Below are 14,063 nucleotides of genomic sequence, written 5' to 3'. Positions count from 1 at the left end.
ACTCAATCTAAGCCAATGGTTACGTTCCAAAACAGGGATAAACACCTGCAATCATAAGTAATATTCATTCATTTGCGCACTTATTTATGAATACCTTAAACTCAATCTAAAATAAAACACTAACCTTATCGACCTCCCACCATGCAGGAAAGTTTAGCTTGTCCATTGCCCAACGCAAATGATCATCTCGTGATTCTTCAAGTGAACTGCGTTAAAAGCCGTCGGCATTATGTATACCGTGTATTTCTTTTATTTTCCTTAAGTTTCCTAATTATTAGTAGACGTGACACCACGCATCGATATGCTTTTACAAAAAAATACATATATTAGTGAATTACATCAATTTGTAAACAAATTAATCAAATGAAAATAAAAAAAATATAAGACTTACCCCTCCATCGAAATAGCCATTGTCTTCGACCCCTAATAATAACTGCCCCACCAAGACCGATCAAGCAAACAAATAGATATCATCATTGAGCTTGCATATGTAGTGAAACACCCCTGGCTTCGTCTGTAGATAAAAATCAACTGCGGTCTAGCCCAAGGGTGTTATCCAGAATTGTGTCCGGTAGTTGTTTCCTCTCCTCTTCAGATACCAGTATGGTATGGACGGTAACTCATCGAGAGCCAACTTGAATCCATCATGTCCGGCACGTCAGAGGGTTTCTCAGAATCCTACATATGACGCCATGTGAATCGGGCTCTTGAATGGTGGGAGGGACCTCTTCAACGATGACAGTGGCCTCTTGAACGGTGGGAGGGGACTCTCGAGGAATGATAGGGGCTCTTTAATGATAGGAGTGGAATCTTGAGGGATGATAGGCGAGTCGGGCTTCTCTTGCGGTGTCTTCGCACTATTGGGGTATACGGAGACTTAATAGCACGTGCACGCCGTCTGATGTGAACTCTGTCGTGCAAGAAAAACCCAACGTAAAGCATCCACCTTATCGGTCCGCTAAATAAAAATACAAATATCAGTAAATAACAGACATGATATTTAAACAGTGAAAACAAAGATAAATATATTTCAAACTTTCAACCAAAAGACAAACAAAGACAAATACTAACTTCACAGTGTTAAAGTAAAAAGTTAGCAGTTTTGGCAGCAACCGAATAAATTTACTAAGCAATCTAAGTGAAATGTTAATTTAAGTGAAATTACGAGTAAATTTATCATCAAGTTAAATATGGAAAATCTTAAACTTACCTCGTTTCGTAGAGTATGAACCTCATTCTGCAAACGATACTACCATCTCACGTAGAGCGGCAACCTCACCACGTAAAGTAGACACCTCCACACGCCATGCACCATCGTTATCGCGTAGAGTACCGATCTCCTCACGCAAGGCATTGACCTCATCACGTAACTCCTTGACTCATCCCGTGGAGGTGGAGAACAGGGATAGAAGTCGTGGCATCTTTGTCGGTCGCCTATCATGAGGTGATGGTGGAGAAAGAGACTCGATGATGTGACGGATATGATGGCTCTCGTTGTAGAGGTGTACAGTAGGGTCGATCAGGTGATGGCTCTGGGTGAGGTGATGGCTCTCGAAGTGGAGGAAGTGGAGGCTGCTCATCATCGTGCCATCAAAAAAACGCTGACTAGCTTGCCACCAATCAGTGGCAAGCTCAGCCTCCGTGGGTGTCAGTCTCATTAATGGAGTGTTGGCCTCCTAAAAATATAAAAACTAAAACAAAGTTAAACGTCTACTATTAATACTTGTTTATATATGATAGTATTTGTGTTAACTTACATTATTTATTGTCGCATATGGTATTAAGTCTTCCCACCCAACATACGTTTCCTCTTCCAGGAAATAGCCCTAGGAATATCATCTGAGGATTTTAATGCATATGTCCGCATGCTGAGGAAAGCCTCGATATCCAAATCTACAAACAATATAATAACAACATTATGTTAATAATTAATTATATTTTGAAAACATTATATATAGAATTCTTACCTTAAAGGCCCAACAAAGCCTGACAAAGTGTATTTCACCCATCGCCCCGCAAACTTTTGCGGTCATCAAAGACAGACGACTTAGTCCAGGTAGCTTTCCATATCGAACCCCACGGAAACAGATTCCATGCATTCCGAGTAAAACCATTTTATTATTAAACAATTCTTCATGTCGTCGACGTGTAAGTTCGGCTTCTCTATTGATCATCAGGAAAAACCCTGGATAACCATGATGGGCGGGGGTGATAGACGAGTGTACCGGCCTACATCATCGTGTCCGAATCGTAGACCAGTGATTAAGCAGAATCCTTCCGCCCAAAACAAGTATACGCCGGTGGAAATGAAACCATATCTCTTCCTCACCACGTTGTATACTGTCGGGTAGATCGCTAGTCATGGTCTGAAGCCACAAATGGGTCAAACTAGCATATCCACCCGGATGCTGTACTCTCAGCATGGCCCGAAGCAGGTTTCTTCAAACAATTTCTTGTGCAGGTGAAAGCTTCGAAGCCATTGTAGTGGCTAGGCTAACTTTATTCCTTAATGTCAATGAAGCCGAAAAAAATTTTACAAAAAAAACAATAAACATACCATGTTAGATATACCAAAAATTACACTGTCAGATATACCAAAAACAAAACAATAAACATAAATAGTTTTATTCTTGAAACTAAATTTGCAACACTGTTTTTGTCTTTTGGTTGAAATGAAATCGCAACGAGATAATGAGAATCGCAACGCGGAAATGACTATCGCAAACGAGAGAATCGCAACGCGAAATGACTATCGCGACCAGACAATCGCAACGCGAAATGAAAATCGCAACCGCGAAATAAAAATCGCAACGCGAAATGAAAATCGCAACGTGAAATGAAAATCGCAATGCGATTTTGGTTTCGCGTTGCGATTTTTATTTCGCGTTGCGATAGTTATTTCCGCATTGCGATTTTCATTCTCGAAACTATTCTTCTGTATTACTTCAACCAAAAAGACAAAGCAAAGACAAATACTAACTTCACAGGCTAAAACAGTTTAGCAGTATTGGCAGCAATCGAATGAATTAATAAGAAATCTAAGTGAAATGGTTAATCTATTATTGAAATTACCAGTAAACTTATCATCAACTCAATATGAAAAACCTAAAATAATGCAAAATTTCAAAATAAAAATAAAAAAAACTAACTCTCGGAGGGTTGATTTCCATTTCTGAATGATTGTGAGGGATTTTGACTGTGAATGGTTGTGAGGGATTTCGCCGGCGATGGGGACGGAAATCTTCGGAGATGGGGACGGATTTCGCCGTAGAGAGTGAGAGATGGAGATGGGACTGAGTGTTGTGTTTTGGGTTTGAGGTTATGAGTTGCGATTACTGTCCCAATTCGCGTTGCGATTTATTAGCATTGCGAATTGGGAAAATCGCAACGATACTGTAGACCATCGCAACGCGATTTTCAACTATCACATTGCAAAAATGCAACGCGAATTTGCGATAATGGAGATCGCGTTGCGAATTAGCGATCGCATTGCGATTTTGTTGGTCATTTTGGCAAATCCGGAAAAAATTGATTAAAATCGTATATTATATGAGATTTTTGGTCACTGATGTTATTTTCTCTATTTTAAAAAGGATGAAAACAACACCGTTTCGTTTCATCAAATGGGGTGCCAGATAAGGACCCAGCGCGAAGCCGCACCTGATCCCATCGCTTATAATCTAAGCTAAGAATTCAGATTTCCACTCCCTCTCTCTGTGTCCTTGCGTGTGGCTAATTCCACCACATTTTAATTGTATTAAATTGCCTCGAAAGTTATTGCTTAAATTTTAAGTTGAGTTTTAAATTTAAAAGTTTTTTGATTAATCTTTTAAATAATATTATTACCTGATAACGTGATTGATGGCTATCGATACGACTGACAACTATTGACGAAGATATATCATTAAGACGATGTTATTTTGATTCGGATGTTAACGATTTAACAGTTCGATAGTATAATTGAAATAAAAATTAAAGTTTATAATATCTTAAGTTTGGTAGTATCTGATGTATTTTACCCTTTATTAATTTTTTTATTAAAAAAAAGAAAAAATAGTAATTTTTCAATCCCTCTATATAAGAAAGGCTCGCAGTTCGTTTTCCTTCTTCAGTAGGAAGTTGCTCTTACTTTTTACTGTTGTTTCCACTCCCTCTTTTCTCCAGATCTGATATCCCCAGAGGCGTTTTCAGATAATTTGAAAACACTATCCCTAGATCGCTCCTCCTCCTCGCGTCTATAAGGTTTTGTCTCGTTCTACTGAGTCAGCCGTCAATTCCTTGATATGATTTGATATTTTTATTCGGCTGCTCAGTTTTTTGTTTTGTTGTTTAGGATGTGTAGTAGAAAGGTTAAAAGGTTTTGGATTGTGACATTTAGTTGCTTCTGATTCGCTGACTGTGTTGATATTGTAACCATATTATTGGATCATTTTTTGAGATTCTGGAAAATGATTAGTGTTTTTTTTTCGCTTGTATGTTAATAATTTAATACGTATTACACGGGAAATTATGTGAAATTATTAGTTACTGCCTTTATTTTATCGTTAGAGAGTACTTATATGATAAATGATATTCAATAGTTTCTTCATTGCACATTTGGAACATGCCTAGATGTTTATGGTTTAAATTTATGTGCCGTGATTTGTTGAGAAGTAGCTATGACATATGATGTAATTTATGAATAGGACCACAAAATGTGTAGTGCTATCCTCAGTAACTGAGGATTGGGGAATTTCGTTGAGTCTTACTCGGTGTGTTAACCTTGAGACAAAGACCATGATAGTTAGGATAGAGCCCTAGCAAGCTAGCATTGCATTATAGAAGTTAAAAGTGCTGTTAATTCTTGTTTGGAAGTGCTGTTAAAGTCCAACAGACTAGCATTGGGGAATTTTGTTGCATCTTGTATGGAAGTGTTGTTAAAGCCTAGCATTGCGTTGTAGAAGTGAAAAGTGGCTTATTGTCTAGGAATAACATTGCTGTGAATATTCTTAGTGAAGAATGGCAATAGAAGTTCTCTCAGTTAGTTTGGTTTGCTTCTTGTCTTCTGCTTCTAATGAACAACGTAGTTTAAGAGTCCTCTAGTGGTATAATATCAATTGATATACATTCATACCGTCTTCATCTGCTCCTATAGCTTCCTACTTTAACTCGATGGATTTTACTCTCTTACTTTGTGCTGCTTGTTTCCTCCCTGCCCTAGTAAGTTGGAAAAGATGGGTCGTGGAGTTAGCAGTGGTGGTGGGCAGAGCTCATTGGGCTATCTGTTTGGGAGTGGAGAAGCTCAAACAAGCAACAAACAAGTCCCAAGCTGCTCAGGCTGAAGCACCAGCTGCCCCCAAACCCGCCCGTGCTCCTGAACCAGTTGATATTGCAAAGCAAGTTCCCGCCGGTATTAACAGTGCTTCTGCAAACTATCACATGCGTGCTGATGGTCAGAACACCGGCAATTTCATTACGGTACATAGCCCCAAATCGTGGTTACAAGTCCTTTAAGACTGTAAGTTTATGAAACGGTTATTTTGTTGTCGAAACCATATGCTAACTCATGTATTTTCCCCGGATGCAGGATCGACCTTCCACCAAGGTTCTTCTGCCCCTGGAGGTGGATCCTCTCTGGACTACCTCTTCGGTGGGGTACCTGGAGGTAGTAAATGAGATTGTGGGTTGATATACTAATATCTTTGATAATGGGGGTATGTTTGTTGATTTGGGTTAAAGCATTACATCATGGATGATGATGACGACGATGATGATGCTCTGTTTTTATATGATCTTTGAACATAAAAACAATGAAAACATGCCTGTCTCGTGGTGTAATGTTACTACAGGTCTTTGTGGTTGTTGTTTTGTTGATTCAATCAAAAGAGTCCACAAGTTTTAGATGCACAAAACATCTAATTTTGCGGAGCTCAGTTGGTAAGTATATGAAAAAAAATATTTTTATATTTGGAATTCATTATTTTATTTACTTTAGAAATTTATTTCTTTTAAATTTTAGACTGCAATTTTAGCCACACTAATAAATAGACTTGAATGATGAGTTTATATAATCGACGATAAATTACATGAAAAAGAAAAAAATGAGAATTTTATTTAGCAATAAACGCAAACACATTCGATAATGATCGTATCTCAAATATTTTTTAGAGTGGATACACGTATTAATAATATAATTTTTAGTATGAGGTAGGTACAAATAAAATTTAGGATAGACACAAATAGTAAAATGGACAATGAATATAAAGAAAATCGGATTACGGGTGAGCACCCTGAGCAAACCTAGTATCTGCCGCTACACTCTTGTAATATCCAAAAATTTGACTAGTAATTAAAATGTAATTTTGAAAGTTTGGTGGTCAAAGTATAAACTTAGGAAAAGTTCAAGGATGAAAGTGATAGTTTTCTCAAAAAATATTATTCTATAAATTAATAGTTTATCCTTATGAATGGATTCTAAATGAAATTCATTTTTGATCCGAAGTTTGTGTAAAAAGTTATGAAGCAATAAAATTCGGTAAAGTATTTGGTTAATCGGATTGAATCGAAAGTTTACAAATTTTTGAAGGATGATAATGTGGGGGTAGAAATCTTATAATTATATTTTTAATTAGTGAATTCAACAAGGAATAATGGAATTAAGTGAATTTTAGTGACTAAATTAAAAATATAGAAAATTGAAAGAGCAATGATAGAAATTAGTAAATGGGATTTTTATATTATTTAATAATATTAAAATGGAGACACAAAGATGACATAGAGGTATTATTAAGACTTATTAATGACAAATTGGAATTTTAAAATAAAATGAATTTAAATTCACTTTAATCAGAAATTAAGCCACGTGTACATGAGATATTTCTCATGAAAATCTATGGAAAAAAAAGTTGTCTTCTTCCCCCTTTTCCTATATATTGCCGTGGGTTTCATGGAGGATAAGCTAAGGTGTGTTTTTCTTTCCTTTTTTTCTCCATTTTAGTCATTTTTCCTTTGTTTTGGATTTGTATGAAATAGAAAAATGATCTATATTAAATTCTATATCATTTGGTGTTAATATTTCGTTATTTCCATGCTTGAGTCATTGGTTTGATGTTTGAGTGGATGATGAATAAGTTGAACTTTAATGATTAAGGATAGATTGTTATGCTGTTGATATTATAGAGTTGATTCTAAGTTTGAATAATGATTAAAATCAATTAAAAATATTAAAAATGAATTTGGTAAAGGTTAGAGTTTATGGAATTGATTAAGATTGCATGAAAATAATGATAGGAATTTATGTATACGTGTTCATTTGATAAGCTAATAGAATTAGTGAATAAGCTAAGAAATGCAAAATAGTAAAATCTGCTTAAATTGATAATCCGAACGGTAAGTTTATAAATTCACCATAAATTCTACAAGAATAATTAGAATATGATTTTTATATCGTTGGATTCGTATATAAGTCTAATTTTATTTAAAATAATTTGCTACTGATTTGGAAGTGTAAAAATATATATGAATTTTTAACCGATGAAAGGTCAGAAATTTAAGCAACAGATTCTGTTCAAAACAGATATGTAAGTTGGATTAGAAAATTTTGTCATAAATTGTACAAGTTGAACTAGAAGAAGTTCCTTATATGATTAGATTCATATCCTAGTCTAGTTTTTAATGGTACAAATGGAATAATTTTTAAGTCTTTATATTAATACATAGTAATATTTCTTTGAGGGTACTGCAAACTGCCAGAATGTGAAATTGAGGTAAAAATGCATACTTTTATGTTATACGCTATCTTAATTGTTTGAAATGAGCTAAATCCATTATCTTAGCGTGATAATTATGACATTTATCATATGATAAAATTATGAGAATTTCATTTAAATGTTGTTTAGAGTATGAATTCATGTCTGAATCAAAATGTAATTCATGCTAGGAAAACTTAAAAGTATTCGGCAAAAGTGAAAGAGATAAGGAAAATTTGTGGTAAAATTTTACAAGGGTTATAAATAATGTATGAGTGATTTTACATGCTTTGAAAGTGATATGGACCACTTTGACAATTGTGAAAGTATATGGACTTATTAGCATAAATTAAGAAACATGGGGAATAATGTGTAATTGTTCAATAAACAATTATTATGTTGAAATTTGTTATTAAAATATTGAATTCGATGTTAGAATATGAAATTATACTTGTTTGGAAATTTGGTAGAGTTTGGGGATTAAATCGTAAATTATGAAATAGGTAGGAACTTAAGTGAAAAATTTGTAATTATTAAGGTATTATGTTTTTAATTAAAAGGCTGTAAATTTTGGTTATATTAATTGAAGCTTGAATTGGAGTTAAATTTGTAAAATTGTTAAGATTGATGACTAATTATAAATTATATAAGTTATGGGTTTTAAATGAAATTGGTATAAGTTAATGAATAGAAATTGAACATGTGTTCGAATATTTGATTTTTTTAGGATGCTAGAATTTAGGATAGATGACAAAAGGACTATATTAAATAAAATAGAAAAGTTGAGATTAAAATTTAAAAGAATTTAACTTATGGTTAAAATTATGATATTATGGATTTAGAATCGAATTGAGAAGAATGTATAAGAAAAAGAAATAAATTGTAAATATGGATAAATTAGGGATTAAAGTAGAGATTGAGTATCAGATAATGTGTAAAGTCTAAATAATTATTAGAGGGACTTGAATAGTTAAATTGAAAGTTGGTTCAATGTGAAAAGTTGTGTAAGATAAAGATCCAGTTCGTAAGTTTTAGGAAAGTTGGTGGTGAAATGACAATTAGGTAAAGTTAATGTATTAGATTTGATATAATGTGAAAATAATTTATATAGATTTAAATTGAATATTAAGAAACTAATTTGGATATATTCGAAATATTGGGTTTATATTTGAAAGAAAATTTTATTAATGGCTAAATGTGAAATGTTGAAAAGTCAAGTGAATGGTTATAAAAATAATAATAATAATGATTATTTAAGCGACATAGAAGGATAGTTTAATATAATTAAAGCTAGATAGAATTAAAGCTAATTTCGATTTAGTAAAAGAAATTAGTATCGAATATATGTTAATAATATTTTTAGAATATTTATATGTGTTAAAATAATATATAAATTTGTATTTATTCTATAAATATTTCATATTAAAAGGATATAAGATATTATATGCGATATATGATACAACACAAATCAGTCATATGATGCATGTACCTTTGTGGTGCATGAGATGGAGTGATAATTGAATATCGTACATACCACTTATATGACTCATGTACATTTGTGGTGTATGAGGTGGAGTGACTATATGATATATGTTTATATGGAACATACGGTGTAATTCTACGAGGCACTTTCGAGTACAAAAATATCTACGAGACATTTTTAAGTGCATACAAGTGTACACTCAATAAGACTCGGATATCATGCATTCTCGTGATTATGTACTAGGCTATAAAATGAAATTAAAGAAATAGTACAGTAAATGGTATAGTATATGAAACAATACAATATAAGATATAGAACAACATGAGAGAAAGGAATAAGACAAAAAAGAGAAATAGTATAAGAAAAGGAACAATATATGAAGAAATAAACAATATTGGTTTGATGTTCGATTTAATACAGAACGGTTATAGATAAAAAGTTGTATTATAAATTAATTCGTATATGAAATGAGTTGGATAAATCTTAATTAAATGAATTTATATTATATGATTATACGATGTTTTGTAATAATATATAAGTTGCATACCATCGTTATGTGATTTAATAGATATGAGTTAAATAGGTTAAATATAAAAGTAATTTTTTTTATTAACAATAGTTTCTTTATATGTATATATGTATATGTATATGTATATGTATATGTATATGTATATGTATATGTATATGTATATGTATATGTATATGTATATGTATATGTATATGTATATGTATATGTATATGTATATGTATATGTATATGTATGTATATGTATATGTATATGTGTATATGTATATGTATATGTATATGTATATGTATATGTATATGTATATGTATATGTATATGTATATGTATATGTATATGTATATGTATATGTATATGTATATGTATGTATATGTATGTATATGTATATGTATATGTATATGTATATATGTATATGTATATGTATATGTATATGTATATGTATATGTATATGTATATGTATATGTATATGTATATGTATATGTATATGTATATGTATATGTATATGTATATGTATATGTATATGTATATGTATATGTATATGTATATGTATATGTATATGTATATGTATATGTATATGTATATGTATATGTCAGACTGGAATGAAAAAGAGAGTGACAATTGTCATAGTAAAATAAATTTTATATTAATTAGTACTTCTTATAGTTATATAATGGATGCTTACTCCAAATTGTAGATAACTAAGGTTAAAAGATAATTATTTATCTTAAGGGAGCTGATATGTAGGACGTGGAGTTAGGATGCTAGTTGTTGTCAGTGGGTGGTCGTGTAGCGGTAGATAACAACCAAAGGAAATCTTTTATTAAATAAACGGTTACAGACATTTCAGATGTTCATATATGAATACGAGAGTTGTATTAAAATACGGAATAAAGTCATATGGAAAAAATATAATAAAAAGAGACGTAAATATAACAAGATGATAATCATACATTATGTTATAAAGGCTAATCGATTAAATATGTGAATTAGGCAATTAATGGTAATATGAAATAATATTAAACTATTTAGTGACAGCGCGAAATCGGATATAAATTGGAAATTGAAAATATATCATTACAAATTTATGTGATTAAATAATATGATAATAAATGTTAAATTAGGAGATTTTAAAAGAAACAAAATTTTACATGTTTTGAACAAAAAAATGTTATACAAAATCTTTGTGACATCCTTAGTTTGTATTCGGATACGAATGCGGGTTAAGGGTGTTACTTACAAACGTAATCTAGAACTTTAAAAGATAACAATAATTCATTGACTAATGATATTGCTTGATTCGTCCACAAATTCTAACATTAAATATACTAAAATTCGTAATTTCTAAAACATTGTACAAAACTTTTGAGGTCATAAACTTTCTTCAACCTTCCACTATCAGCAGCTTGATGAGCGTTAGCTTTCTTCAACCTTCCACTATCAGCAGCTTGATTATTATTCTCTACTCTTGACATTAACTTTCTCAGCTAAGAGTTTTCGTATCACTAAGAAAATTTCCCCAGTAATTAGCAAATGAATCTCATATAAAATCTGATCATAAAATGGCCACTAAGCACACCCTCGTGAAAGCCCTAATGATACCCATTCTCCTCCCTGCAACTTTTAATATTTTGATCAGAACATCACCATCTTTGGACAAAGATCACATGGCTTAGATTCATCCTCATCAACTTCTGATATAGACACTGCTGCCAAATGTTTTTTTTTACGTTATGAAAAACGCACCATGCCTGGGAATATATAGAGAGAGGGGGCGTGGCCTGGAACCATAATCACGATGGGGAAAATGACTTGCAGCAAAAAATGGGATTCCCACTCTTGTAAAAGATTATGGGAATTGTTGTTTTCACTTTTCACATCCCAAAGTGACCAAATAATTTTTACCATGGTTTAAATTTTCTGCTTTTGCTAACTGTCCTACTTCTCTATTTAAACCCCATCTCTCCACCACCTTGTCTCTTGCACTATCCCAGCTAAACTCTTCATTGTCCCCCTTCCCTTAAAGCTCTAAAGAAAAACCTTTTGCTTCTCCACTAGTCAAAAACCAGTCTTTTGTTGAACACCCATATCAGATGAAGTGCCAAAAAATGTCACTCGAACATGGTTTAGTGTTGTTTCGATCACCTCTGTTGAACTTCGAAGCCTTTCTCTGGTCTGTTCTATTGGTCGGAACAGTCGCCTTATGGCTGTCCCCGGGTGGGCTTGCATGGGCTCGACACAGGTCTAAGGCGAGTGTTGCGATCCCCGGTCCACTAGGTTTCCCATTTCTCGGGTTACTCACTGTGTTCACCGGCGCCACCCCTCACCGAGTTTTGGCTAAATTCGCTAAAGCCCTTAACGCAGTCAAGCTGATGGCTTTCTCCTTGGGGTTCACTATGTTTGTGATCTCCGGTGACCCCGAAACCGCGAGGGATATTCTCAACAACTCCTCTTTTACCGATAGGCCAGTGAAGGAGTCGGCTTACGAGCTGTTGTTTAATAGAGCAATGGGGTTCTCTCCTTACGGTGAGTATTGGAGGAACCTGAGGCGTATCTCGGCCACCCATTTGTTCAGTCCTAAGAGAATCGCCGCCTTTGAAGGATTTAGGCGGGAGATTGGTGCTAAAATGGTGGAAGAGATAAGCTGTTCGATGAAATCCAAAGGTGAAGTCTTTATAAAAAAAAGTGCTTCATTTTGGGTCGTTGAACAATTTGATGGGCACTGTGTTTGGTAAAAGCTATGACTATGAGAAAACTGATGAAGGGTTGGAGCTCGAGGAGCTTGTTAGTGAAGGGTACGAGTTATTGGGAATGTTTAACTGGAGTGACCATTTTCCTCTCTTGTGGTTGCTTGATTTGCAAGGTATTAGGAAAAGATGCAAGAATTTGGCCTCGAAAGTTAATGTCTTTGTTGGAAAGATCATAGAAGAACATAGGTTCAAAAGGGTTAATGAAGAAGATGATAGTAAAGTTAGGGACTTTGTTGATGTGTTGCTTGAATTGGAGAAACATGAGCAACCCAGTGACTCGGATATGATTGCTGTCTTATGGGTATATATGCATCTCATTTTAACATCATTTTCAATGTTTTTCTTATGGTATTTATGTTATTTGCATGGATTTTTTTCCAGGAAATGATATTTAGGGGAACTGATACTGTAGCAATCTTGTTAGAATGGATACTAGCTAGAATGGTTTTACACCCTGAAATCCAAGCTCAAGCTCAAGCCGAAATCGATTCCGTAGTCGGAAACTCAAAGCTGGTTTCGGATTCCGACATTCAGAACCTGCCTTATGTTCAAGCCATTGTGAAGGAGACTCTCAGGGTTCATCCACCAGGGCCTCTCCTCTCATGGGCACGTCTAGCCATCCATGATGTTTACATAGGTGACAATTTCATCCCAGCGGGCACAACAGCAATTGTGAACATGTGGGCAATCACCCACAACGAAAACCTCTGGACCGAGCCGGAGAAGTTCGAGCCCAAGCGGTTCATCGAAGGAGAAGATGTGAGCACCATGGGAGCTGATCTTAGGTTGGCTCCTTTCGGTTCGGGTCGAAGGGTTTGTCCTGGTAAATCCATGGGTTTGGTCACTGTTCATCTTTGGTTATCTCAGCTGCTTCAAGCTTTCAAATGGGTTCCTTGTGAAGACAAAGATGTTGAGTTGGTTGAACATTTGAACCTATCTATGGAAATGAAGAATCCTCTGGTTTGCAAGGCAATAGCTAGGTTTGCTTGACACTTATGGTTATGCTTCTTTTTATTTTTTTCTAAGCTTTTCTTGTGAAAATTAAGTTTATGGTGAAGTGGCTTCAAAAAGGTGGTAAGATAAGAAGAGCATATATATATATATATATATATATATATATATTATCTTTTGTGAATCTAGCTTGGTATTCGGCCTTTTATGTTATGGACAATATGATGCAACAATCTTATAAAAATTTAACGCCTTTAGTATTTAAACTATCAGTTTGGTCCGTTTTAGTACATAAATTTTTAATTTTTTTCAAAATTTAACGTTAAATTTTGAATGATGTACTAAAATTTAACAAAAACTAAACTTTAGGTATAGTTTTAAAAAACTGAAAGTTTTAGTACTAAAACGAATCAAAATTAATAGTTTAGGTACTAAACTTGTAATTTACTCTATTTTTTTAAAAGAAATCTCAAATTTGATTGGTTCTCCATGGAAATCTTCCCTACCATTATGAGTCTTCACCTTTATTCCTCTTAATTTGTTTTTGTATATATTATTCTCAAAAGCATGGTTAAAGATACATACCACACACAATTCAAGAATTAACGAGCATACCCTAAAAGAAGAATAAAA

The 14,063-nt window shown here is 33.6% G+C and overlaps 2 pseudogenes; both read left to right on the top strand.

Annotated features, from left to right (window-relative positions):
* The first annotated feature begins 4,102 nt into the window (after window positions 1–4,102).
* LOC120145581 lies at window positions 4,103–5,839 on the top strand (annotated as a pseudogene).
* A 5,924-nt stretch (window positions 5,840–11,763) lies between these two features.
* LOC120145578 lies at window positions 11,764–13,469 on the top strand (annotated as a pseudogene).
* The last annotated feature ends 594 nt before the right edge of the window (window positions 13,470–14,063 follow it).

The sequence above is a fragment of the Hibiscus syriacus genome, unplaced genomic scaffold, assembly GCF_006381635.1.
Source record: "Hibiscus syriacus cultivar Baekdansim isolate YM2019G1 unplaced genomic scaffold, ASM638163v2 tig00110893_pilon, whole genome shotgun sequence".
Taxonomy (NCBI): domain Eukaryota; kingdom Viridiplantae; phylum Streptophyta; class Magnoliopsida; order Malvales; family Malvaceae; genus Hibiscus; species Hibiscus syriacus.
Note: the sequence above shows the minus strand (reverse complement) of the source record. Positions and strands in the feature narration are given on the sequence as shown.